The sequence below is a fragment of the Triturus cristatus genome, chromosome 1_2 (assembly GCF_964204655.1).
Source record: "Triturus cristatus chromosome 1_2, aTriCri1.1, whole genome shotgun sequence".
Classification (NCBI taxonomy): domain Eukaryota; kingdom Metazoa; phylum Chordata; class Amphibia; order Caudata; family Salamandridae; genus Triturus; species Triturus cristatus.
The window spans coordinates 120,714,597-120,740,782 of record NC_140580.1 but is presented as its reverse complement, the minus strand read 5'-3'; the positions used below and the strand labels follow the sequence as shown (position 1 = coordinate 120,740,782).

The 26,186-nt window shown below is 44.6% G+C and overlaps 1 pseudogene across 1 annotated transcript in view; it reads right to left on the bottom strand.

The window, feature by feature from the left end:
- LOC146866933 (lysine-specific demethylase 5B-like) overlaps nt 1–26,186 on the bottom strand; it is a 623,554-nt pseudogene that overhangs the window by 256,228 nt on the left and 341,140 nt on the right. The window contains exon 10 of the transcript XR_014966711.1: nt 2,792–2,903. The product of XR_014966711.1 is annotated as a lysine-specific demethylase 5B-like (transcript). The remainder of the gene's footprint in view (nt 1–2,791; nt 2,904–26,186) is intronic.

Here is a 26,186-nt window from a genome sequence, read left to right as displayed (position 1 = left end):
GACATGCGGTGTGCTCGTTCCCGAGCTACCGGAAGGCTTATGTTTCTTCGGAGCCGAGCCCGGAGGCGGGGCTTCTGAAGGGTGTTTTCGGTCTCGACTGGGGCCAGCAGGCAAAGTCTTGACCAATGCCTTTGGTTTTGGTGGGGTTGGGGCAGGGGCAGTAGTACTCACACGTTGCCCAGGAGTGATGGGGTCGTCTGAGTCGTCTGCTTCAGAAATTATTTGCAAATCTTCGGAATCTTCTTCCGGGACATCGGGGCCTTCATCAAAGATGTCCTCTGGTTCCGGAGCTGTTCTCTGTGCCATGATGTGTCGTTGAGCCCTTCGATCTCGGATGGTCTTCTTGGATCGAAAGGATGCGCAGGCTGGACCGCTGGACTCGTCGTGTTCAGGTGATAGGCAGAGGTTGCAGACTTTGTGGTGGTCACTGTGCGGAAATTTTGCTCCACACTGGGGGCATTTTTTGAAAGGCGTCCTTTCCATGAGCCGTAGGCCTCACGGTGTGGATAGGCCCAGCGGCCCGCGTCGACGTCCCGAATCGAGCCGATGAAATCGATGTCGAGAATGAAGGTGCTTCGATGTTTTGTGTGAAGTTTTGCGCTTCGAAAAGCTTGGAATTGATATTTCCAACCGGAGCGGAAAAGTTGCATCCGAACCCAATGGCGGAAAAAACAATCTAACGATGGAGTTGATGCCCATGCGCACTATAGTCCAAGGGTGGAGTCACCTATCTCGTGACCAAAGACTTCTTCCGAAGACAACAACAACCTGCAAGCATCCGAGCCCAACACCAGATGGCGATCTACTATCCTAAGTGTGTTATCTGCAGCTCATATGCCTCGAACAGAAAAGTTCCACCATAACCTGATGTCACCATAAATACAAGACGTAAAGGAAAGATGTGCAAGTGGATCACATATAAAGTATTTGGCTCACCTCGGGTATATCAGTCAAACAGTGCTGTTGACAATGTGGCCATTTTATTTTGAACCAAGTCTAGAACTGAGTTGTAAAAGTCGAAAAGACAGAGGAGTCTAAAGAGTTAAGGAGGCAGTTAACAGAATTAAAAGTTTACACTGCAAAGTTTAATGATTGGTTAATCTTGAGGAAGATCAAAAACAGAGATGTTTGTTCTGCCCATATTCCATGGTACAAAATGTAAACATTTTGGAGGTGAAGAGGAAATCACAGGGGGTTGGATTTGGATTGCTAACCGCTTATGACTGGAATGTGGAGAGGCTTTAAAAGAGGCGGATGCTAGGCTGGATATGAAGACATTGGCATGTCAACAAAATATTCAACAATGACAGATGGGGTGGCATGCCTATTATTTGGTTGGTACAGTTGTGATGAAGGGGATGCTTACTATTTGGAATTGAAATGTCTGCTAGATCCCAGCGGTGAATCAGGAAAGGAGACCACTGACACAGAGGACCAGACAATTCATAGAAAGGTAATTCAACTGTATTGTTTTTGCCTGGTGCCTCTGGCTCCATGGACTGTAGTACTAAAATGAAGTCTCATAGCTCTTATCAAGCGTACCTAACCCTAACTGTACCACCATAACAAAGCAAAGGGCGCTCAAACGTATTAAAACGTTTGGGCTCCTTACTCGCACCAGCTACTTTTCCATGCGCATCACATTGTTATCTGCTATATTTACTAACCCATGTGTAAAAGCCATCTATTCTAGGTCTGGTGTTAGCAAAGTCCTTTTGATTTTAATCAAATTATATGTATGGTGTACTTACAAGGGCATTCCACCAGCTCTCTTCATCCATTGGTCTGTTGTGGTAGACACATTTTAGTTCCGTCCACTACAGCATGGATCAGTCTACTTCAGCCACTGGCGCTAACTACAATATGAGTGACCATATCTTGCTCTTTCACAGGGAACATGTTCACCCTCAAAAAAGTGCCCTTTAGTTCCAGGGACTACAGTGAGAACGTGTCCTTTCTAAGACCAAAACATATTTTTACCATTTTTTATTTGGATATTGGAGTGTACCACGCAGCTCCGCAAACACTAAAGTTAGACAAATGACAAAAGCACAACACCAAAATGCTGGCAGCCAATAAAAGACCTATTGGCTTTGCGAATGCTTGTTTAAATATATAGTGCTTTCTATCCCCTCCCCCACAAAGAGTACCTGCGCTGATTTCTGGTGACCAAGACCTATTTTTTATCCTCCGTCTTTGATCAATAGCAAGAGACAACGGGCGAAGGTACGAGTTAGAGAAAGATATAAAACAGTGATAAGGGAGAAAGCAGGGATGGGAAACGAACCTGCAAGAGAGAGAGTAGGGATGTGGTTGAAACAGGCATTAAGTCGAATCAAGATGAACCAGACTTAGTGTTCAGCGACCCGTGCTTCTGCAGCACCGACAGGCTCTCAAGAAAAGCTTTGGCCCCTGCACCTTTCCCCCCTTACACATGAAGCACCAAGTCTTGACTGCTCATCCGCTCTATCTAGAGGAAATTAAAACGTTAAAGGGAGAATCTTCAATAACAATTTGGAGTACAATAAGGTGGCCCTTGTTTGTCAGTGGTAAACTTATCTACTCAAAAAGAATAATGAGAGTAGAATAGGCTTTTGATTTGAACAGGGGATAAATTAGGAAGCTATCCTGGTGCCCATGCAGAGTTTCTCAGCAAGATACCATACACGTGTATGCTGAACAGACCAGAAAACCAGTCACACAAAAGCATAAACCACTGCCATAAGGCAACCACTCTCACCAATTATGTACATAAGGAATACATTTCATAGAATTGAAGTTAAATACAAACCATGGAGAGGAATGCAGTTACGTCCTGGTGAAAAAGGAGATTGAATGTATGCAGTTCTGTTATCCCACTCATGAGGCAAAGAGAAAGACATTGCACCCACCGTCTGAGATACCTAATTAAAAAAAACCATGGCAAATCATGGGTTATTACAAAGTGACGCTCATGCACAGATGCTTAAAAACATTAATTTAAGCACACAATGTTCACATGTCAAATTGATGCATCATTCACAATCCTGGGTTGGCAAGAAATGTATGATCTTAGGTAAGCAACAGGTCAGAATGGAAAAACTGCTTACCTGTATCTGTTGATCATTATGTTAGTGTCACCTACTTTGGAAGTACTGGAAGAGCATAGAACGCATTTCCATACCCATCTTTAAAAATAAATTGGAAATGCAAGTACTGTGTTCTTACAATTCCACGCTCTAATGTTAGGGACCCCTAAGTTAATTTAGAAAAAAGACGCAGAGAATGGGTAAACTAGTTAAGAATCAAAAAAGGATTTCTTAATATATGGGGAAAATTGCTACTGCCAGGTAACGATTTTTTTTGAGTTTTTAGTTTTAACATAGTAAAAATATAAACATAACATCCACCCAACTTTAGGGTGCGATAATATGCCTGTGTGCACCACCAGCTCTTCCAGGTTTTTATTTTTAATAGTAGTCACATGTATGCTCTTGGACGTTCTGAAATCACCTAAATGATCCTGTTCTCCATTTAGACCTAGGCAGACTGATCCCCCTACAATTGGTTTCCTCAGCTGTTGAAGTATACTTGTGCATCTAGACTGTATCTGGGAGTATTTAGCAAAGATCCAGAAGTATTGTCTGGAGTGTCCATAAAGTCATATCCTTGCTGTCATATCCTTCAAAGGGCCCAAATGTGCTTTAGCCGTGATTGAATCGCAATTCTTTATTTCACTAGTAGCAAGGAGTGCACAGTTTCCTGTGGGGAGTGGGTCTTTCACATAGCCCTAGCAGAGTCACCAAAGGAGAAAATTGGATGCTACAGTTAGTTATGTTGGAAAGTTCCTGTAGTGTTTCCAACCAGAATTATTTCTTGTTCTTTTCAACCACTGGCCGTGCCATGCTAAACTAAAAAACTCAGCACCCATTATTCCACATCGGTGCATTTTGCATCTGCTCTGCTCGCAGTGTCGTAGTTTAAAATTTGGGACCGCATAGGAGGCAGGGCCCTACCCCTGTCTATCCCGGTATTAGCGAACCGCGAATGGTCAATGCGGTATGTACAAGTGCTTTGTGTAACGTTTTAGCTATGAATGCACTATGTATACGTTATTATACATTGACTCCGTGGGTTCCATTTTGTAGCGGTGGCCATCTTATGGTTGCCCTCACATAGGCTATATAGCATGAAGCGAAAACGGGCCTTTTAGAGCACATGTGCCTTTCTTTGACTTTTCTGTGACCTGGGCAGCTTGGCTCCGCCACCCCAGGTCAAACTGGTCTCACGAGTTCCCCGTCCTCTGGCCACCTGTGATTAGCATCAGGGCTTGACACACCATAAAGTCTTTTCCTCCTACACAAGCCTCCGGCTAATCTCTTTCACACCTGACTGTTCCTGCTTTATGGCTTGTTTCCCAAAACAGGAGATGCTCATGTTTATTGGGGCCTATCGATATCTGATGTGGGATCTGAGCCTTGCTGGGTAAATAATTACGGGCTGGCTTAACTGGAATGTGGGATGGTCATCATGACTCTGCCTTTTCGTTTGCAATGTATACATGTGAATGACCAACTGCAAGAGAAGGGCGGTGTTGCCCAGAGCACAACATTCTCCATAAAAGAGGAGACTGGTTTCTGTTCTGCAGACTGCCTCATTCAGTTGCTAAGGCTTCTGTGCGACGTAGTCTCACTCATGTGGGTTTAATAAAGATGTCTTTTCATATTTCAGCTTCTGTTGCCAAGTTCTTTGTTATACTATCAAGATATGCAGAATTCTATAATACCACATCAGGAAGTACTCGAAGTCATAGGGTGCTACCCCTGGCACCTCTGGGGTCTCAAAAATTGGAGTACTTCAGCAGCCCTAATTTATGTTGGGACTCTGGAGTATAGTGTACACTGTACAGAAATGTAAAGGAAAATGCTACTTACCAGTATGCATCTGTTCTTGGCATGTAGCGCTGCAGATCCGTACACTGTGCACAGATCACCATCTGTTGTTGGGCTCGGATGCTTGCACCTTGTTGTTTTGGGAGAAGTCTTTTGTAGTCATGTGATAGGTGACTCCTCCCTTGGACGATAGTGCTCATGGGCATCGACTCCACCCTCAGATTGTTTTTCGCCATGATGAGAAATGATGGAGTCAGTAAGAAATAGAAGAGATGTCCATGTGAATGTATCTAATTAAGATAATACTGGAACAGATACAGGTTACGGGGAGGTGGGTGGGAGTGTACGGATCTGCAGCTCTACATGCCAAGAACAGATGCGTACTGGTAAGTAGCATTTTCCGTTCGAGACATACGAGCTGCAAATCGTACACTGTGCATTGACTGTACAGCAGTGTCTCTCTTACCGGTGGTCACCTGTATCCGTTGCAGTAGTCTGAAAAAGTGTTTTAAGAACGGCTTGGCCTACAGAAGCCTGTTGCTTAGCCTGCACGTCAACACAATAGTGTTTGGTGAAGGTGTGTGGTGTAGACCATGTTGCTGCTTTACATGTATCATCTAAGGGAATGTTCCCTAAGAATGCCATGGAAGCCCCTAGTTTGCGTGTTGAATACGCTCTAGGGGAAATTCTTAAAGTGCGTTTAGCCTTTTGGTAGCATATTTGAATGCATTTTACTATCCACCTTGTGATCCCAGCTTTGGAGATGGGGTTACCTTTATGAGGTGGGGAGAAGGCTACAAACAGTTGTTTTGTTTTTCAAATGGGTTTAGTCCTGTCAATGTAATAAATTAGTGCTCTTTTGCAGTCTAGTGTGTGAAGAGCTCTCTCTGCTACGGAGTCTGGGTTTTGAAAAAACACCGGTACCACAACTGATTGTTTTATTTTAGAACCAACACTTGGAATTAAAATATACTTTCACGACAGGAGATGTTTCATATAAATACTTTTGTATATGCAATAGACTTTAGTAAACAGTTACAAGTAGTTGCAGTAGGCAACTCTATTTCTAAACACAACAATACATTGAGCTCAATGATAAATTCAAGTTATTTGCAACAGATTACTTTTTAGATTTCTTTTGTAATTCCAGGACTGGATCCTAGATTCAGTCCTGGGTCAGTTCTCAGAATCAAGTGATGAAAGTCGACTTAAGTACTGTAATGATTTTTAAACAATATTTAGCTATTTTAAAAGTTGACAGAAAATATTTCGGAGAAAACAATCAATGATTCCCTATGGAAGAAAATTCAGGTTATAGGTACAGTATGTTCTCGTTACTTTTGTAATCCAGTACTGGGTGCCTAGACTCAGTACTGGGACCTTTATCCAAAACAGGTAAGTAATTACGTTTTCAGATATTATACGATTTTTGAAGAATATTTAAAGATTGCAGAAATCGACACAGAAGAAATTTCACAGAAAAACTGTCAATGGTTTCCTATGGAAGAAAATTGAGTTAAGGGTAAGTACAGTTGTGGGTATTTTTCAGAGTCCGTGCTGGGCACCAAGATCCAGCACTGGGAGCTCACCTAAGAGCAGGTGAGTAAATTCGTTTTTGTCACTCGGCTGATTTTTGGTGAATATTTGAAGATTTGAAAAGTCCACACTTAGAAGAAATTTCAGGAAAAAGCCAGTCAATGTTACCCTATGAGGAAAATAGAGTTTGCGGTTTAAGGGTAAGTATTCGACTGGCAGAGTTGAGGTTCTGGGCACAGACTCAGGGGTCTCCCAGGGTCAGGTAGGTACAGTTGGTTCACCCTCAGCGGCTCTAGGGCGGCCGGGTGCAGAGAGAGTTAGGCCCAATGTTATCCTATGAGGGATGGGGGGCCTTGTTTGGTGGCTGCTGTCTGGCAAGCCACGCGGCTGTGGGAGCTGGGCTCCTGGTCACTTACTCAGGGCAAGTGGGGAAGTAAGTAGGCGTCGAGTTTTCACTGCCAGTGCCACTCGGGCGGCTGGGTGCAGAGGGCTTTTGAGCCTTCAGGCGCTCAATGGATTTCAATGGGAAATCTCCGGTTTGGAAAAAGACTCCAAGCTCGGGGACGAGGACTCTTCAAGTGCCACCACCACTTCGAGAGGTAAGTTGGGTAGTTGGAGGATAGGTAGGTACCCCGGGATTGGACACAGAGGGCCGTGGGGCGCCTGGTGCAGGGGTGCCTTTTGGTGTCGGAAAATCTTACCCTCTGTTGATCGCGGTTGGGGTGGCACACTGTTCTGAGGCTGCAGGCTTCTTCAGGATTGTCGAGGGGGTTCCTTGGGTGCCGGACTCGGGGTCACAGTCACCGTGGGGTCGTCCTCGGGGGTTTAGTTCACTCCGGCACAGGCCAGGCTTGGCTGGTGCAGAGTGGGCTAGGATCGCGGTTCCGGGCTGCTGCCAGGGGTGAAAGGTAGTTTTTGAGTAGAGCCTCTACTCATGGGAGTCCCAGGGGATCAGAGTTCAAAGGTAGCCAGGTCCTCCGGGGTTTCTGAGGTTGCTGGCCACAAGAGATGCCGGGTTTGGAGCAGGAGCAGGTTCGAGGTCGACAGGCCGGTAGGGCTGGGGCCAAAGCAGTTGGTGTCTCCCTCTCCTTCGCAGCTGCAGGGCAGGTCTTCTTTTCTTCTTGCTCTTCTTGTAATTTCGGAATCTGGAATCTGGGGAAGGAAGGTTCAGGGTGCCCCTAAATTCTAGATTTAGGGGCGTTACAGGTAGGTGAAGGGCAGGGACCAATGGGTCCCCGTCCTGGGGTGGGTACACCCCCTATCCTGCCTCTCTCCTGTGGGAGGGGGGCAGTAGCATAGTCCTGATAGGGTAGGGCTCCCCATCTTCAAGATGGCGGGAGCCCGGAGATGTGATTCACCTCGCCTCCCCCACCTGAGGAGTGGGGTTGGCAGGCTGGCACATCCCCTGTCCTTATTTGGGGTTTTCGGCCAAAGCTTCCCGCCAGAGTGGGGGGTTGCAGGGGCCTGGGGAAGCTCACAGAGGCGGCATGCCTTTGAAGCTTCCCCCTGCCCATCCTGGGGGAGGAGATTTAGCACCTCGCCCAGGATGTGCATTGTTGCAGGACCAGGAGAGCAGGGACTCTCCCACCCAGGGGTCCAGCAACATGTCTGCTGGGTGGCAGCCTAGGCAGCCTCAGAGCAGACGTGGATTCGTAGGTTAGGTTTCAGGGGGCACCTCTAAGATGCCCTCTGGGGTGCTGGGTACATTAAATCCCACACTGGCATCAGTGTGGGTTTAATGTGCTGAGAAGTTTGATACTAAACTTCCCAGTCTTTAGTGTTGCCACTATGGTGCTGTGGAGCTCGTGTTTGACGAGCTCTCAGCACCATGTACTCTTAAATGGCAGCACTGCACTTACAGGGCTCAGGAATTGACCTGGGCACTATAGGGGCACAGGGCTCCTGCTCCTGTGCCCACACCATTGGCATAAGGCACCCAGCTAGAGGGGTGACGGATGTATGCCATGGCAGTGTAGGTGATGGGCATGGCACACAGGGATGTGTGCCATGTCGACTTTGTTTTGGTCTTGCACCCAAACACACAGCCTGCAAAGGCAGTGTGTGTGTGAAAGAGTACAGGGCCTCTAAGGGTGGCACAAGGTGTGCTGCAGCTCTTAGAGGCCTTCCTTGGTCACAAAGCCCTGGGTACTTAGGGTACCATTTACTAGGGGCTGACATGTAGCCAGGGTTTGCCAATTTGGGTTTGGTTTGTTTTAGGGAAGGAACATAGGCCCTGGGCACCTGATTGGCAGGAGTCCAGGGCACACTCAGTCAAAGTACATTCAGCAATTCAGCAAAAAGTGGGGGCATACCATGCAAGAAAGATGTCACTTTCTCACACTTACAAATATCTTCTAAGGGAATGTTTCCTAAGAAGGCCATGGAAGCCCCTATTTTGCGTGTGGAATGCGCTCTAGGGGGAACCGGTAGTGTGCGTTTAGCCTTGTGATAGCATATTTGGATACATTTAACTATACACCTAGCTATCCCAGATTTGGAAATGGGGTTGCTTTTATGTGGTGGAGAGAAAGCAACAAACAATTTTTTTGTTTTGCGGAATGATTTGGTTCTGTCAATGTAGTAAAGAAGGGCTCTTTATACGTCTAGGGTATGAAGAGCTTTTTCAGCTACCGAGTCTGGATTTGGGAAGAACACTGGTAACTCTATTGATTGGTTAAGATGGAACGGAGATATGAATTTTGGAAGGAATTTCGGATTTGTTGTAAGTACCACTTTGTTATGGTGTAATTGTAAGAATGGTTCTTGTATGGTTAAAGCCTGGATTTCACTTACCCTTCTGAGGGATGTGATAGCGATAAGGAAAGCCACTTTCCATGTGAGGAACTATAGTTCGCATTTATGGAGAGGTTCAAATGGGGGTTCCATGAGCCTAGTAAGAACAATGTTTAGATTCCACACTGGAGAGGGTAGTAATGTGGGAGGAATAATCCTTTTTAGTCCTTCCATGAAGGCTTTGATCGCAGGTACTCTAAAGAGTGACAAGTGTTGTCTATTTTGTAAGTAGGCTGCTAATACGGCGAGGTGGAGACGTATGGATGAGTATGTCAAATTATATCTTTGCAAGTGCAGTAAGCAGCAAATGATGTCCTGGATGAATGCATCCAGTGGGTTTATGATTGTTAGAGCAATAAATGGCAAATCTTTTCCATTTTGCAGCATAGCAGGCTCTAGTGGTAGGTCTTCTGGCCTCTTTCATAATATTCATGCAGTCTGGGGGCAGGTTGAGGTAACCGAACTCTAGGACTTCAGGAGCCAGATCGCCAGATTCAGTTGACTTGGGTCTGGGTGTCTGATTTCTCCATGGTTCTGGGTTAATAAGGACGGGGAGAGACGCAGTTTTTGGTGTGGAACTAGCGAGAGTTCCAGTAGTGTTAGGAACCAGGGCTGGCGTGCCCATGTGGGAGCTACTAGGATCAGTTTGAGAGACTGTTGCATGAGCTTGCGTACCACTAATTGAATGAGTGGGAGAGGCGGAAAAGCTTACGCAAATCTGCCTGACCAGTTCATCCATATTGCATTGCCCTTTGACTCCGGGTGGGGAAACCTGGAGTCGAAGGTTGGGCATTTTGCGTTTTCGTGTGTGGCGAACAGATCTATGTCTGGTTGGCCCCATTGTTGGAAAAAGGGCAGGAGGACTTGGGGATGTAGTTACCATTTGTGGATCTGTTGAGTTTGTCGACTCAACAGATCGGCAATTTGATTGTGAACTCCTGGAAGGTGTTCTGCAAGTAGGTATATGTTCTGGGGAATGGCCCATCTCCAAATGTTCTGTGCGAGCTTGGACAGCTGGAGAGAATGTGTGCCTCCTTGTTTTTGTATGTATTACATGGCTGTCATGTTGTCTGTCCGTATGAGGACAGTTTTGAGATGTGCTGCTACTACTGCCAGACATTCCGTGAATACTCTGGGTGCGGTCGTTACCCCGAATGGAAGGACTGTAAACTGGTAGTGTTGTCCGTCCACCACAAACCTTAGATACTTCCTGTGGGCAGGATGTATGGGAATGTGGAAGTAGGCGTCCTTGAAATCTAGTGTGGCAATGAAATCGCCTTGTTTCAGTAGTGGGAGCACTTGTTGAAGAGTGATCATATGGAAATGATCTGACTGTATATAAAGATTGAGGGGTCTGAGGTCGAGTATTGGTCTTAAGAGTCCCATCCTTCTTGGGGATTAGGAAATATAGTGAGTAAACCCCTGTTTCTTGGTGCTGTAAGGGAACTGGCTCTATTGTGTGCTTTTGAAGCAGTGAAAGAACCTGTTGTTTTAAGAGTGTAAGGTGTTCCGTGGACATTGGACGTTGTTTGGGTGGTGTGGTGGGTGGGGTTGCTGTAAGTTCCAGGCAGTAACCATACTGGATAATTTGTCTTACCCACTTGTCTTTTGTGATGGAGTCCCAGACAGGTAGGAACTGTGAAAGTCTTCTCCCGACCGGAGTGGAATGGAGTGGAGGGAAGTCACTGTTTATTAGTGGGGGAGGCACGTGTGTTGTTGTTACCTCGGCCTCTCCCTTTGTTATTTCCCCTGTATCCGCCTTTAAAATATCCTCTGTTGGGGGATGTTTGCATGGTTTTTTCGTAGGAAGAGGAGGTGGTCTCTGTTCGAATGTTTTTGGATGCTCCTCTATAAAAGGAGCGACAAAAGGAACCAAGTGTGGGTGGAGACTGTAATGCCCCCATGGATTTAGCAGTCTCCGTGTCTTTTTTCATCTTCTCTAGAGTGGTGTCTACAGCCGGTCCAAAAAGTTGTTCCTGATTGAACGGCTGATTGAAATACGTAGCCAGGCATATCGTGTGAGTAGCACACTAGTGTTAATGGACCTAGAGGCTGTGTCAGCTGCATCAAGGGGACACTTGATTGAGGCGTTGGTTATTAATTTGCCCTCTTGAATTAAGTCATTTGCCTGGGTTTTGTTCTGATCAGGTAATTGTTGTAATAGGGTTTCTAGTCTGTCACAGTGAGCCTTATCATACCTAGCAAGTAATGCTTGGGTGTTGGCTATGAGCCAGTGATTGGCTGCTTAAGAAGCAACTCTCTTGCCAGAGGCATTTAACAACTTAGATTCCTTATCCGGAGGTGGTGCGTCACCGGAGGTTTGAGAGTTGGCGCGTTTCCTAGCGTTAGTTACCACTAGTGAGTCTAAGGGTAGATTCCCTTTGATGTAGATGGGATCATCGGGGGCAGGTTTATATTTTTTGTCAATCCTGGGATTGAGAATTCTAGCTCTCACTGGGTCTTTGAATATGTCAGGGGCATGTTTAATGACTCCTTTTGGCACTGGTAGTATTTGGACAGTCTTCTGTGACTGTTCGAAGGTGTCTAGAAGGAAATCCTCGTCTGCAGGGTCTGAATGCATGTGAACACCATGGTAGACAGAAGCTCTATTAACCAGCTGACCAAAAGCAATGTTGTCATCTGGGGGAGATGGTTTTGTTGGATATGGCTGTGGTTCAGGGAGGTCTGTGGGATCTATTGGGTCATCATGATCATCCCAATCGTCCTGTGGTGTGTCTGTGTCATCATCAGGGTCAGGGAAAGGGTCATTGTTGCCTTCCCCACCCCTTAAATCATCATTATCATCATCCTGTGGTGGTGAATGTGGTGGAAGTTTTAGAGGCGAGACAGGTTTAGGAGGAAGAACAGGAGAAAAGAATCCTATAGGTGAAGTGGCACAGTCTTTTTTCTTTACAGGCACTGCAGGAGTGTCTGGTGTGTCCAGCTTCCTCTTCTTGTGTGGGGTCTATATGTGAGAGAAAGTGCCATCTTTCTTGCATGGTATGCCCCCACTTTTTGCTGAATTTACTTTGACTGAGTGTGCCCTGGACTCCTGCCAATCAGGTGCCCAGGGCCTATGTTCCTTCACTAAAAATCTAAAACCCAAATTGGCAAACCATGGCCACATGTCAGCCCCTGGCAAATGGTACCCTAGGTACCCAGGGCCTTGTGACCAGGGAAGGCCTCTAAGGGCTGCAGCACTCATTGTGCCACCCTTAGAGGCCCTGTACCCTAACACACACACACTGCCCTTGCAGGCTGAGTGTCTGGGTACAAGACAAAACAAACAGTCGACATGGCACACATTCCTGTGTGCCATGCCCACCACCTACACTGCCCTGGCATACATCAGCCACCCCTCTAGCTGGGTGCCCATGCCAGTGGTGTGGGCGCAGGAGCCCTGTGCCCCTACAGTACCCAGGTCCATTCCTGGGCACTGTAAGTGCAGTGCTGCCATTTAAGAATACATGGTGCTGAGAGTTCGTCAAACACGAACTCCACAGCACCAGCTTGCAGTCTTTTTCTAAACCGGAGATTTCCCATTGAAATCAATTGAGCGCCCGAGGGCTCAAAAGCACCCTGCACCCAGCCGCCCGAGTGGCCCTGGCAGTGTAACCTCTACACCCATCTACTTCCCCACTTGCCAAGAGTAAGTGACCAGGAGCCCAGCTCCCACAGCCGTGTGGCCTGCTAGTCAGCAGCCACCAACCAAGGCCCCCCTACCTCTCATAGGATAACATTGGGCCTAACTCTCTCTGCACCCGGCCGCCCTTGTGCCGCTGAGGGTGAACCAACTGTACCTACCTGACCCTGGGAGCCCCCCGAGTCTATGCCCAGAACCTTAACTCTACAGAACACTTTTAACACCTCCTTCGGTGCTACTTCACGATGCACAGCCATGTACTGAAATGAATCCAATCAATCAAATGCTCTTCTTATTTCCTTAAACAATTTATCCTTAATTTTCTCCATGTCCTTTTATTTCTTCACTTATCCATTCAATCCATTTTACTCATTCCAGAGGAACATAGGAGGCGTTCTGATGTCCAAATGCCACTTTATTAAAAACACCCAATGCATTTCGGGAATAGGATCCCTTCGTCAGGGGTATCTAAAATGCAAAATTACATACATAAGTAACTAATACCATCATCTTCACTAAATAATACAACGAAACAAAATTATGCATCACAACACTATTATCATTACAATGTAGACATGCCCGTTTGCGCACCCCATTGCGTATGTATATCTGGCATCATCGTGGCTCTAAGTAAGAACATTGTAACACAAAAGAAATGTCAGCAGCGTTTTATTCCTCAACCTTCCGCAGTTAACCCTAGACTTAAATTCGCCTTCCGCTGAAGAGCGTGAACCAGCGCTTACCGTGACACTTGCATGATTATATGTTTAAAATACAGCGAACTCATTCAAACTGCCGAGCTCCTCTGCATGCTTCAGCAACGCACCACTGCGTAGATATTCATCATTTTTCAACCGAGTCAAAAATGCTGGCCTCCCGTGCGGTTTAAATCTCACCTCCCTAATTTCGCGCAGGTGCTTAATCACTTGTTCACCACAGTGCGAGCCCACCAGAAACTGCGGACGGACTAACAATACCAAGTACCTCAACCTTCGCTCGTACTACAGTAATTACACTACATTTCCCATCACCCCCCAAAAGTCTCTGTCTCACTGTTCCAGCCTGTATATGAACCAACGGGGTCTTTTATGTTCGTTGCGTATGTTGACTAATCACTTTAAAAACATGTCATGATGCAATTAAATTTCTTAAACTGCTGATGCTTCGTTGATAACTTAATCCTGTAAATATTTTGTTATCATGTAACAATTCATCGTGGCCAAAAACACACTCCTACGTTCAATATCTAATTATCCCATGTCAAAGGTGCTTTCATCATTGTCCTTGTAATCATGCTGGTTAACTCAGGGTGCAAACTCACAAGCGGACGGAATCTGTAAACATGAATAAAGTAGTGAGATGCACACCAGCGTACTCAAAAACTTGAAAACGTGTACTCTTTTAAATCGTTTTGGCGTGCAAACATGATTCGCGCTCCGCCCAGTTGCGCGACGCAACATAACAGAACACTTTTAACACCTCCTTCGGTGCTACTTCACGATGCACAGCCATGTACTGAAATGAATCCAATCAATCAAATGCTCTTCTTATTTCCTTAAACAATTTATCCTTAATTTTCTCCATGTCCTTTTATTTCTTCACTTATCCATTCAATCCATTTTACTCATTCCAGAGGAACATAGGAGGCGTTCTGATGTCCAAATGCCACTTTATTAAAAACACCCAATGCATTTCGGGAATAGGATCCCTTCGTCAGGGGTATCTAAAATGCAAAATTACATACATAAGTAACTAATACCATCATCTTCACTAAATAATACAACGAAACAAAATTATGCATCACAACATTATTATCATTACAATGTAGACATGCCCGTTTGCGCACCCCATTGCGTATGTATATCTGGCATCATCGTGGCTCTAAGTAAGAACATTGTAACACAAAAGAAATGTCAGCAGCGTTTTATTCCTCAACCTTCCGCAGTTAACCCTAGACTTAAATTCGCCTTCCGCTGAAGCGCGTGAACCAGCGCTTACCGTGACACTTGCATGATTATATGTTTAAAATACAGCGAACTCATTCAAACTGCCGAGCTCCTCTGCATGCTTCAGCAACGCACCACTGCGTAGATATTCATCATTTTTCAACCGAGTCAAAAATGCTGGCCTCCCGTGCGGTTTAAATCTCACCTCCCTAATTTCGCGCAGGTGCTTAATCACTTGTTCACCACAGTGCGAGCCCACCAGAAACTGCGGACGGACTAACAATACCAAGTACCTCAACCTTCGCTCGTACTACAGTAATTACACTACATTTCCCATCACCCCCCAAAAGTCTCTGTCTCACTGTTCCAGCCTGTATATGAACCAACGGGGTCTTTTATGTTCGTTGCGTATGTTGACTAATCACTTTAAAAACATGTCATGATGCAATTAAATTTCTTAAACTGCATTTAAGTGGCATTTGGACATCAGAACGCCTCCTATGTTCCTCTGGAATGAGTAAAATGGATTGAATGGATAAGTGAAGAAATAAAAGGACATGGAGAAAATTAAGGATAAATTGTTTAAGGAAATAAGAAGAGCATTTGATTGATTGGATTCATTTCAGTACATGGCTGTGCATCGTGAAGTAGCACCGAAGGAGGTGTTAAAAGTGTTCTGTTATGTTGCGTCGCGCAACTGGGCGGAGCGCGAATCATGTTTGCACGCCAAAACGATTTAAAAGAGTACACGTTTTCAAGTTTTTGAGTACGCTGGTGTGCATCTCACTACTTTATTCATGTTTACAGATTCCGTCCGCTTGTGAGTTTGCACCCTGAGTTAACCAGCATGATTACAAGGACAATGATGAAAGCACCTTTGACATGGGATAATTAGATATTGAACGTAGGAGTGTGTTTTTGGCCACGATGAATTGTTACATGATAACAAAATATTTACAGGATTAAGTTATCAACGAAGCATCAGCAGTTTAAGAAATTTATTTGCATCATGACATGTTTTTAAAGTGATTAGTCAACATACGCAACGAACATAAAAGACCCCGTTGGTTCATATACAGGCTGGAACAGTGAGACAGAGACTTTTGGGGGGTGATGGGAAATGTAGTGTAATTACTGTAGTACGAGCGAAGGTTGAGGTACTTGGTATTGTTAGTCCGTCCGCAGTTTCTGGTGGGCTCGCACTGTGGTGAACAAGTGATTAAGCACCTGCGCGAAATTAGGGAGGTGAGATTTAAACCGCACGGGAGGCCAGCATTTTTGACTCGGTTGAAAAATGATGAATATCTACGCAGTGGTGCGTTGCTGAAGCATGCAGAGGAGCTCGGCAGTTTGAATGAGTTCGCTGTATTTTAAACATATAATCATGCAAGTGTCACGGTAAGCGCTGGTTCACGCGCTTCAGCGGAAGGCGAATTTAAGTCTAGGGTTAACTGCGGAAGGTTGAGGAATAAAACGCTGCTGACATTTCTTTTGTGTTACAATGTTCTTACTTAGAGCCACGATGATGCCAGATATACATACGCAATGGGGTGCGCAAACGGGCATGTCTACATTGTAATGATAATAATGTTGTGATGCATAATTTTGTTTCGTTGTATTATTTAGTGAAGATGATGGTATTAGTTACTTATGTATGTAATTTTGCATTTTAGATACCCCTGACGAAGGGATCCTATTCCCGAAATGCATTGGGTGTTTTTAATAAAGTGGCATTTGGACATCAGAACGCCTCCTATGTTCCTCTGGAATGAGTAAAATGGATTGAATGGATAAGTGAAGAAATAAAAGGACATGGAGAAAATTAAGGATAAATTGTTTAAGGAAATAAGAAGAGCATTTGATTGATTGGATTCATTTCAGTACATGGCTGTGCATCGTGAAGTAGCACCGAAGGAGGTGTTAAAAGTGTTCTGTTATGTTGCGTCGCGCAACTGGGCGGAGCGCGAATCATGTTTGCACGCCAAAACGATTTAAAAGAGTACACGTTTTCAAGTTTTTGAGTACGCTGGTGTGCATCTCACTACTTTATTCATGTTTACAGATTCCGTCCGCTTGTGAGTTTGCACCCTGAGTTAACCAGCATGATTACAAGGACAATGATGAAAGCACCTTTGACATGGGATAATTAGATATTGAACGTAGGAGTGTGTTTTTGGCCACGATGAATTGTTACATGATAACAAAATATTTACAGGATTAAGTTATCAACGAAGCATCAGCAGTTTAAGAAATTTAATTGCATCATGACATGTTTTTAAAGTGATTAGTCAACATACGCAACGAACATAAAAGACCCCGTTGGTTCATATACAGGCTGGAACAGTGAGACAGAGACTTTTGGGGGGTGATGGGAAATGTAGTGTAATTACTGTAGTACGAGCGAAGGTTGAGGTACTTGGTATTGTTAGTCCGTCCGCAGTTTCTGGTGGGCTCGCACTGTGGTGAACAAGTGATTAAGCACCTGCGCGAAATTAGGGAGGTGAGATTTAAACCGCACGGGAGGCCAGCATTTTTGACTCGGTTGAAAAATGATGAATATCTACGCAGTGGTGCGTTGCTGAAGCATGCAGAGGAGCTCGGCAGTTTGAATGAGTTCGCTGTATTTTAAACATATAATCATGCAAGTGTCACGGTAAGCGCTGGTTCACGCGCTTCAGCGGAAGGCGAATTTAAGTCTAGGGTTAACTGCGGAAGGTTGAGGAATAAAACGCTGCTGACATTTCTTTTGTGTTACAATGTTCTTACTTAGAGCCACGATGATGCCAGATATACATACGCAATGGGGTGCGCAAACGGGCATGTCTACATTGTAATGATAATAATGTTGTGATGCATAATTTTGTTTCGTTGTATTATTTAGTGAAGATGATGGTATTAGTTACTTATGTATGTAATTTTGCATTTTAGATACCCCTGACGAAGGGATCCTATTCCCGAAATGCATTGGGTGTTTTTAATAAAGTGGCATTTGGACATCAGAACGCCTCCTATGTTCCTCTGGAATGAGTAAAATGGATTGAATGGATAAGTGAAGAAATAAAAGGACATGGAGAAAATTAAGGATAAATTGTTTAAGGAAATAAGAAGAGCATTTGATTGATTGGATTCATTTCAGTACATGGCTGTGCATCGTGAAGTAGCACCGAAGGAGGTGTTAAAAGTGTTCTGTTATGTTGCGTCGCGCAACTGGGCGGAGCGCGAATCATGTTTGCACGCCAAAACGATTTAAAAGAGTACACGTTTTCAAGTTTTTGAGTACGCTGGTGTGCATCTCACTACTTTATTCATGTTTACAGATTCCGTCCGCTTGTGAGTTTGCACCCTGAGTTAACCAGCATGATTACAAGGACAATGATGAAAGCACCTTTGACATGGGATAATTAGATATTGAACGTAGGAGTGTGTTTTTGGCCACGATGAATTGTTACATGATAACAAAATATTTACAGGATTAAGTTATCAACGAAGCATCAGCAGTTTAAGAAATTTAATTGCATCATGACATGTTTTTAAAGTGATTAGTCAACATACGCAACGAACATAAAAGACCCCGTTGGTTCATATACAGGCTGGAACAGTGAGACAGAGACTTTTGGGGGGTGATGGGAAATGTAGTGTAATTACTGTAGTACGAGCGAAGGTTGAGGTACTTGGTATTGTTAGTCCGTCCGCAGTTTCTGGTGGGCTCGCACTGTGGTGAACAAGTGATTAAGCACCTGCGCGAAATTAGGGAGGTGAGATTTAAACCGCACGGGAGGCCAGCATTTTTGACTCGGTTGAAAAATGATGAATATCTACGCAGTGGTGCGTTGCTGAAGCATGCAGAGGAGCTCGGCAGTTTGAATGAGTTCGCTGTATTTTAAACATATAATCATGCAAGTGTCACGGTAAGCGCTGGTTCACGCGCTTCAGCGGAAGGCGAATTTAAGTCTAGGGTTAACTGCGGAAGGTTGAGGAATAAAACGCTGCTGACATTTCTTTTGTGTTACAATGTTCTTACTTAGAGCCACGATGATGCCAGATATACATACGCAATGGGGTGCGCAAACGGGCATGTCTACATTGTAATGATAATAATGTTGTGATGCATAATTTTGTTTCGTTGTATTATTTAGTGAAGATGATGGTATTAGTTACTTATGTATGTAATTTTGCATTTTAGATACCCCTGACGAAGGGATCCTATTCCCGAAATGCATTGGGTGTTTTTAATAAAGTGGCATTTGGACATCAGAACGCCTCCTATGTTCCTCTGGAATGAGTAAAATGGATTGAATGGATAAGTGAAGAAATAAAAGGACATGGAGAAAATTAAGGATAAATTGTTTAAGGAAATAAGAAGAGCATTTGATTGATTGGATTCATTTCAGTACATGGCTGTGCATCGTGAAGTAGCACCGAAGGAGGTGTTAAAAGTGTTCTGTTATGTTGCGTCGCGCAACTGGGCGGAGCGCGAATCATGTTTGCACGCCAAAACGATTTAAAAGAGTACACGTTTTCAAGTTTTTGAGTACGCTGGTGTGCATCTCACTACTTTATTCATGTTTACAGATTCCGTCCGCTTGTGAGTTTGCACCCTGAGTTAACCAGCATGATTACAAGGACAATGATGAAAGCACCTTTGACATGGGATAATTAGATATTGAACGTAGGAGTGTGTTTTTGGCCACGATGAATTGTTACATGATAACAAAATATTTACAGGATTAAGTTATCAACGAAGCATCAGCAGTTTAAGAAATTTAATTGCATCATGACATGTTTTTAAAGTGATTAGTCAACATACGCAACGAACATAAAAGACCCCGTTGGTTCATATACAGGCTGGAACAGTGAGACAGAGACTTTTGGGGGGTGATGGGAAATGTAGTGTAATTACTGTAGTACGAGCGAAGGTTGAGGTACTTGGTATTGTTAGTCCGTCCGCAGTTTCTGGTGGGCTCGCACTGTGGTGAACAAGTGATTAAGCACCTGCGCGAAATTAGGGAGGTGAGATTTAAACCGCACGGGAGGCCAGCATTTTTGACTCGGTTGAAAAATGATGAATATCTACGCAGTGGTGCGTTGCTGAAGCATGCAGAGGAGCTCGGCAGTTTGAATGAGTTCGCTGTATTTTAAACATATAATCATGCAAGTGTCACGGTAAGCGCTGGTTCACGCGCTTCAGCGGAAGGCGAATTTAAGTCTAGGGTTAACTGCGGAAGGTTGAGGAATAAAACGCTGCTGACATTTCTTTTGTGTTACAATGTTCTTACTTAGAGCCACGATGATGCCAGATATACATACGCAATGGGGTGCGCAAACGGGCATGTCTACATTGTAATGATAATAATGTTGTGATGCATAATTTTGTTTCGTTGTATTATTTAGTGAAGATGATGGTATTAGTTACTTATGTATGTAATTTTGCATTTTAGATACCCCTGACGAAGGGATCCTATTCCCGAAATGCATTGGGTGTTTTTAATAAAGTGGCATTTGGACATCAGAACGCCTCCTATGTTCCTCTGGAATGAGTAAAATGGATTGAATGGATAAGTGAAGAAATAAAAGGACATGGAGAAAATTAAGGATAAATTGTTTAAGGAAATAAGAAGAGCATTTGATTGATTGGATTCATTTCAGTACATGGCTGTGCATCGTGAAGTAGCACCGAAGGAGGTGTTAAAAGTGTTCTGTTATGTTGCGTCGCGCAACTGGGCGGAGCGCGAATCATGTTTGCACGCCAAAACGATTTAAAAGAGTACACGTTTTCAAGTTTTTGAGTACGCTGGTGTGCATCTCACTACTTTATTCATGTTTACAGAACCTTAACTCTGCCAGTCGAGTACTTACCTTTAAACCGATAACTCAATTTTCTCCATAGGGTAACATTGACTGGCTTTTCCTGAAATTTCTTCTAAGTGTGGACTTTTCAAAACTTAAAATATTCACCAACAAGCATTTGCAATGCAATATGTCTCGCCTTTGCATAAGTTTGAGCTATTGGCATTGTAAATGACAATGCCTTTTATTTATGTGTTTTGAAAACCTGCAAGCGGTGCGTAAACACGCACTTTGTACTTATAGTCGTTGCTTACGAGAAGCAAGGCTGGCAGTAACTGCGCCTCTTTTATTGCCAGCCTTGCTTCTCGTAAGCAAAGACTATAAGTGCAAAGTGTGTGTTTACGCACGCTTGCAGGTTTTCAAAACACATAAATGAAAGGCATTGTCATTTACACTGCCAATAGCTCAAACTTATGCAAAGGCGAGACCTATTGCATTGCAAATGCTTGTTTATGTTCTGCTCTGGAAGCCCATGGAGCATGACTCATGTTTCTTCTGGCAAACCCAGCTGTCTTGCGAACTAACCGAGGAAAAATGATCAACTCACTTGAAGTTGTACATCCGGGTCCTGAGATGGACTAGACTTAGGTTCCGTTATTATAAATGTGTACTTCAGTGGTATGTTACGCCATATAAGCTGCATAGTGGCCTGTGCGCAAGTGATTCTTGTTGGAGGTGTAAAAAACCAGCGTGTGATGTTATACATGTCCTCTGCTGGTCCCTTATTCTTGCTTCCTACTGATCTGCCACATGGTGGGCATTTCCTGAATCTAGTGACTACTTTTTTTCACGGATCACCTAGTTTGGCCATGCTGCACGAATATCTGACATTAAGTGTGTTACTCGGCACTGGGGTAAGTGGATAGCATCCCTCACTTACACAAATGTTTCAGTAGGACAGGCTCTGGTGATATCATAATCCACGAAGCCTAAGGCTGTGTAGTTTATAAGTGTCACGAGAACTCTGAGAAGGTAATATAGGACCATCTTATACACGGCACCCATTATGTATTTTATGTGTTAAGTGCTTGTTTTGCATCAGTTAGATTGAAAAGGCAGATTTCCTCAAACTGCACTAAACAGTGGTCACAGATCGGTATTAGAATATTTAGGCTTTGCTTTCTTTTCTTGAATAAATAATTAAAAAACAATTGCCAGTGTCGAGGGCCAGTGGTTATAGGCGATTCCGTGACTGCATCATTTATAATCTGTAATATACGTCTATATGTTGCATGAGCGAATGGATATTCTTGAGTGCATATTTAGATATGCAGCTTCCTCCTCCTCCTTCTTCCTACTTCACCTCACTCTCCCTGCTGTTCTATGCTTTAGACGTCATGACGAGAAATTGTATGGATTTGTGTAAAGCTTGCATGCAAGCTTGACTAATCCGTACTTTACAAGGTTTCCAGTTTTGTACTACTTTTAAAACTCCTGTACCAGTTACCAGTTGCGGTGTTGGCTCCTTACGTTCTCCACAAGCTTGTTAAACAGTGCCACTCATGCGGTCTGTTCATTGGCCATACACTGCCTGCCCATGGGTTCTAAGCTACCTTGCACAGTTCCAAGGCCCAGTCTCATCACACTGTCTATCCAAGTGCCCAAACATACCCTACATGATCTCTCCATGTGGCCCAGGCCCTTCACACAGTCTGTCTGTGACTCCCGAGACCTCATTAAGGTCAAGGAGCCGAGATCCCTGCCGCTCTGTCCAGCAGTTCATCGCTACTCCACATCGTACATAATCCTCAAGCCCTTCAACACGTTGGGGTCCATGTAACCAAAGCTACCTCATACTCTCAGCCAGGAACATCTTAGACTGCATATGGCTATAATAGACGCTACTCACACTGACCGATCATATGTCTCAAACTTAGGTAGGTAAACGTGCCAAGATGATGGGCAAGCAGGTTTTATATTTAATAATTTTATTCTTTTAATTAACAATAGAGACACTTGAATGTAATGGTTGTACTGTGTTTAATATAACAAAGTTTTATGGTTGACATGGGTAGGCCCAGGACCGGCTTTAGGGCAGTGCGACTGGTGCGGCCGCACTGGGCGCTAGCCTGTGGAGAGGGTGCTGACCTCAGGGGGGCGCTGTGTTTAACAATAACTTATGATTGAAGAGATGAGGGGCACTTGTGCCCTGTGGAAGTGAGAGAATCAGAGGAGGCGGTCATTGGGTGTGGGGGCGCCAAAACTGATTGTCGCATCGGGTGCCACCAGCGCTAGAGCCGGCGATGGGTAAGCCTAGTCTTGTTTTCAATTGCACGTGGCAAGTGCCACCTTGCAGTGACTGCCTTGTCTTCTCTTACTCTGCTGTGTACCGGGGAATCTCTAATGTGGCCTTAATTATTTGATTAATTGCACAAGATAACATTTTTAAATGCATTATTTTGTATTCATGTTGTTCCTGAGGAAAGGATATAGGATTTCAATTGTATACAATTAAAGGCCTTTCCATCGGCCGAGCCAAGGTGTTGTTTATATTTGGAATGTGCTTTTGTTGTAGGGCATAATACCAGATTATTCAATAGATGCAGAAAAAGGCATTTTTCCATGTGATCTGTTTTCTGTTTTACTATTGGATAGAAATAAGCAACTTTTTTGCCGAACCACAGTGACGCTACGATTTTTCTGTCAAAGTGTAGAAAAACTAAAGATTTGGGAAAGGATCCAAGTTCTTACTATAGAGACAGACTTCATGTAAAGCCTTTTATTGTTTTGCACCCTCAATATTTTCCTATTCTTTCTCGCCTGCTAATTTGTCCAGTCCGTAAGACTGTATGATCTTTGACTCCTATTGCTTTGGACGAAACCATGTTCGGTTCTGACAATTTACGAGATAAGGACTCCGTTTCCACTGTAAATGCCGATTTACATGTATTTGCCTTTTGAGTATTATTAATTGATTGACTAAATGTTATAATTTTACCTTCTATAGTGACTTATTACATTTTAAATAGACAGTCATGATTTGCACTTTGAACCTTGTCTCCTACGAATGTACCAGTGTGGCTTCTCTGGGTTTACATGCCTTTATGTTAAAGGCCCTGGTCTTTAAAAACTCATACATAGCTCCCATCCATCAATCGGCCCTCTTGCTATAAAAAGCACCATGAATGGGACTCAAGGCGTCTTGGTTGCCATGTTGATGTATTGAAAAAGCGACCTAAGAAAAAGGAAAATATTCAGTTCCAACGGCAACATGCATCAAAATGAAATTAGCTCTTGTATCTCATCAGAGGTTAAAAGAATATCAAAATGCTAGAGTTGAGAAGTTATGCAGTCCCCCACCCTCGCTTATCGAAAGCGAGTATGAGGAGGTTGTATATCTGCTTTTCATAGCCATGGGAACGCGGGTGGGACCAGCAGACACCCAGGAAGCAAATCTCGAACATTCTCCACATGGCGTGTCTGTCCTCTGGGACCCGCACCGCGACGCCATACCTTGGAGTTTACCATACCCCTGTCCATAGCTGCCAAGGTTTCAAATTGCTAATGTGTGACATTTTCATAATTTCACTGTAATTATGAGTGACATTCAAGAACTATGAGTGACACGTTCTCGCAATCAAAAATCAACACCAATTTGAGGAACAAAAAAACACTAATACGATCTTACAACTGCTTCAAAGCACCAGAAACCGAGGCCGCCACTACAAGTACACTTCAAGAATCCAAGAGGCAAGATGAACTGTAGCTCACAAACTGGCCTAGAAACGCACTTACATATTTATAGTTTTTGTAAGATCCATTGTAGGCATGTTGTGTTCTGTCTAGCACATTATGCAACTTAAGACGAAATTATTGTCCACTAGATTGTAATTACATTCTGACATACTGAGGGGCTGAAAGTATCGAGCAAGGGCGGGTCGGGTCAGGATAAAGGAGTGGGTTGCCTGGGCACCTTTGTCAATGGCTTGGACAATGTACTGAGGGCTGGGGTAGGAGCAGTGGCAGAAGAGGGGGTTAGTGTGGGCAGCAGTATAAGAGATGGAATGTGACCAGGCCGAGCCAGGTTCACCGCTCATCCATCAGCTGCCACCGAGCCATTCACAGGCAGTTCTCCTGACGGGCAGCGAGCCACCGGAGGCATGTAGCAGAGCACTCCGCACACCAAGTGCTTCCAGAGCAAGAGTCTGCCCGACAGAGACCGGGGCAGCCAGTGCCAGTGTGGGCGGAGGGAGGAGTCCCGAAGCAGGGGACGTGAATAAAAGGCCTCTACTGGTCTTTCACAAGCACAGTTCTGTCTCTCTCTATCTGCGGGTTTACGTACAGGCCAGTCTGCACGCAGTAGGTATTTCCCTAGGACACACGCAGCATAAGAATCATTTAAAAAAGCAAAGGCGCTTCAGAACTACTGTCATTCACACTCGCATTCGGGAGCCCAATAGATCTTCGCATTACCAAATTAACACACTGTATACACTTGGCGAGTCCCCGAGCCACTGCAATGGGTGTACCGCGCTGGTGCGGTGGCCGCCTTCTCAGTCCGGTCCTGGCCTCGGCAGCGTCACTCCCTCTGCAATTTGCGGTGGGGTGACGGTCATCATCATTTAACAATTACTGCAACCATGGTGGTTCTTGCAGTGCTGCCATGATGTGCTCCAATCACCTAAGAGCCTCCCACTAACAACTTTCGAAAACGTGTATTTTGAGGGTCATTTCTTGCCCGCTTGGTGGCGTAATTGCTACCTGTGCCCGTTCTAATTGGAGACCGCACTCCGGTGGCGACTTGCTGTTCCCTACGCGATGGTTAGTTCAATGTTTCAGCGAGGCATTGGTGGGGTCGGGTCGCTTGCCTTTCCAGCTGAATGCAGCTTATTTGTACAAAGGCAGCTGCTGCTGTCGACCTCTATATGCGCCTATTTATTTAATAAAGCGTCACGCGGCGCTGTGAGGTCATTCATTGCATTGGGGGTTGTGCCATACAAAGGTGCGGGTTGCAGGGGAAATACCTGCAGTTTAGGAGATTGGCGTAGATTTGCTCATCAGTTTTGCTTGTGTTGTAGTTAAAAAAAATAGTGCTCTGCGTGGCTCCTATATAAATTTGGAATGGCCATGTCTCGGTGCGTGTAATGCTACAACGTTTTTCTCACAAACGTAATTATGGTGGCTGTGAAGATTACTACCCGGAGGTCGCAACGGTCTGCCGTTCTCTACAAGACTTTTCCTGTAAACATTTGGACTTCAGCAGCCCTTTAAAAACAAGCACACCACTGCCTTTCTCCGAGGAGAAGCAGAAATGCCTCGGAGACAGGCAGCGGCGCTTTCGGATTCGGGGGCTTGTTCTCCTCTTGCCATTGGCTGGAGGAGATAATTAGAAAAGTAGCAAAAAACACGCCCCCGAATCCGAAAAGGACGGGGCCTGTTCGGAGAGACGAACCTCTTCTCCAATGGCTGGCCAGCATTCAAGAGGCCAGCCAATGGAGAAGAGGGGCGGGTTCAAGCCCCTCTTCTCCAAGTCATTAAATCTCGGAGCGAGACTGCGCAAGCGCAGCCTTCGAGCCGAGACCTAAAATCAGCCGAGTAACGAAAACACTC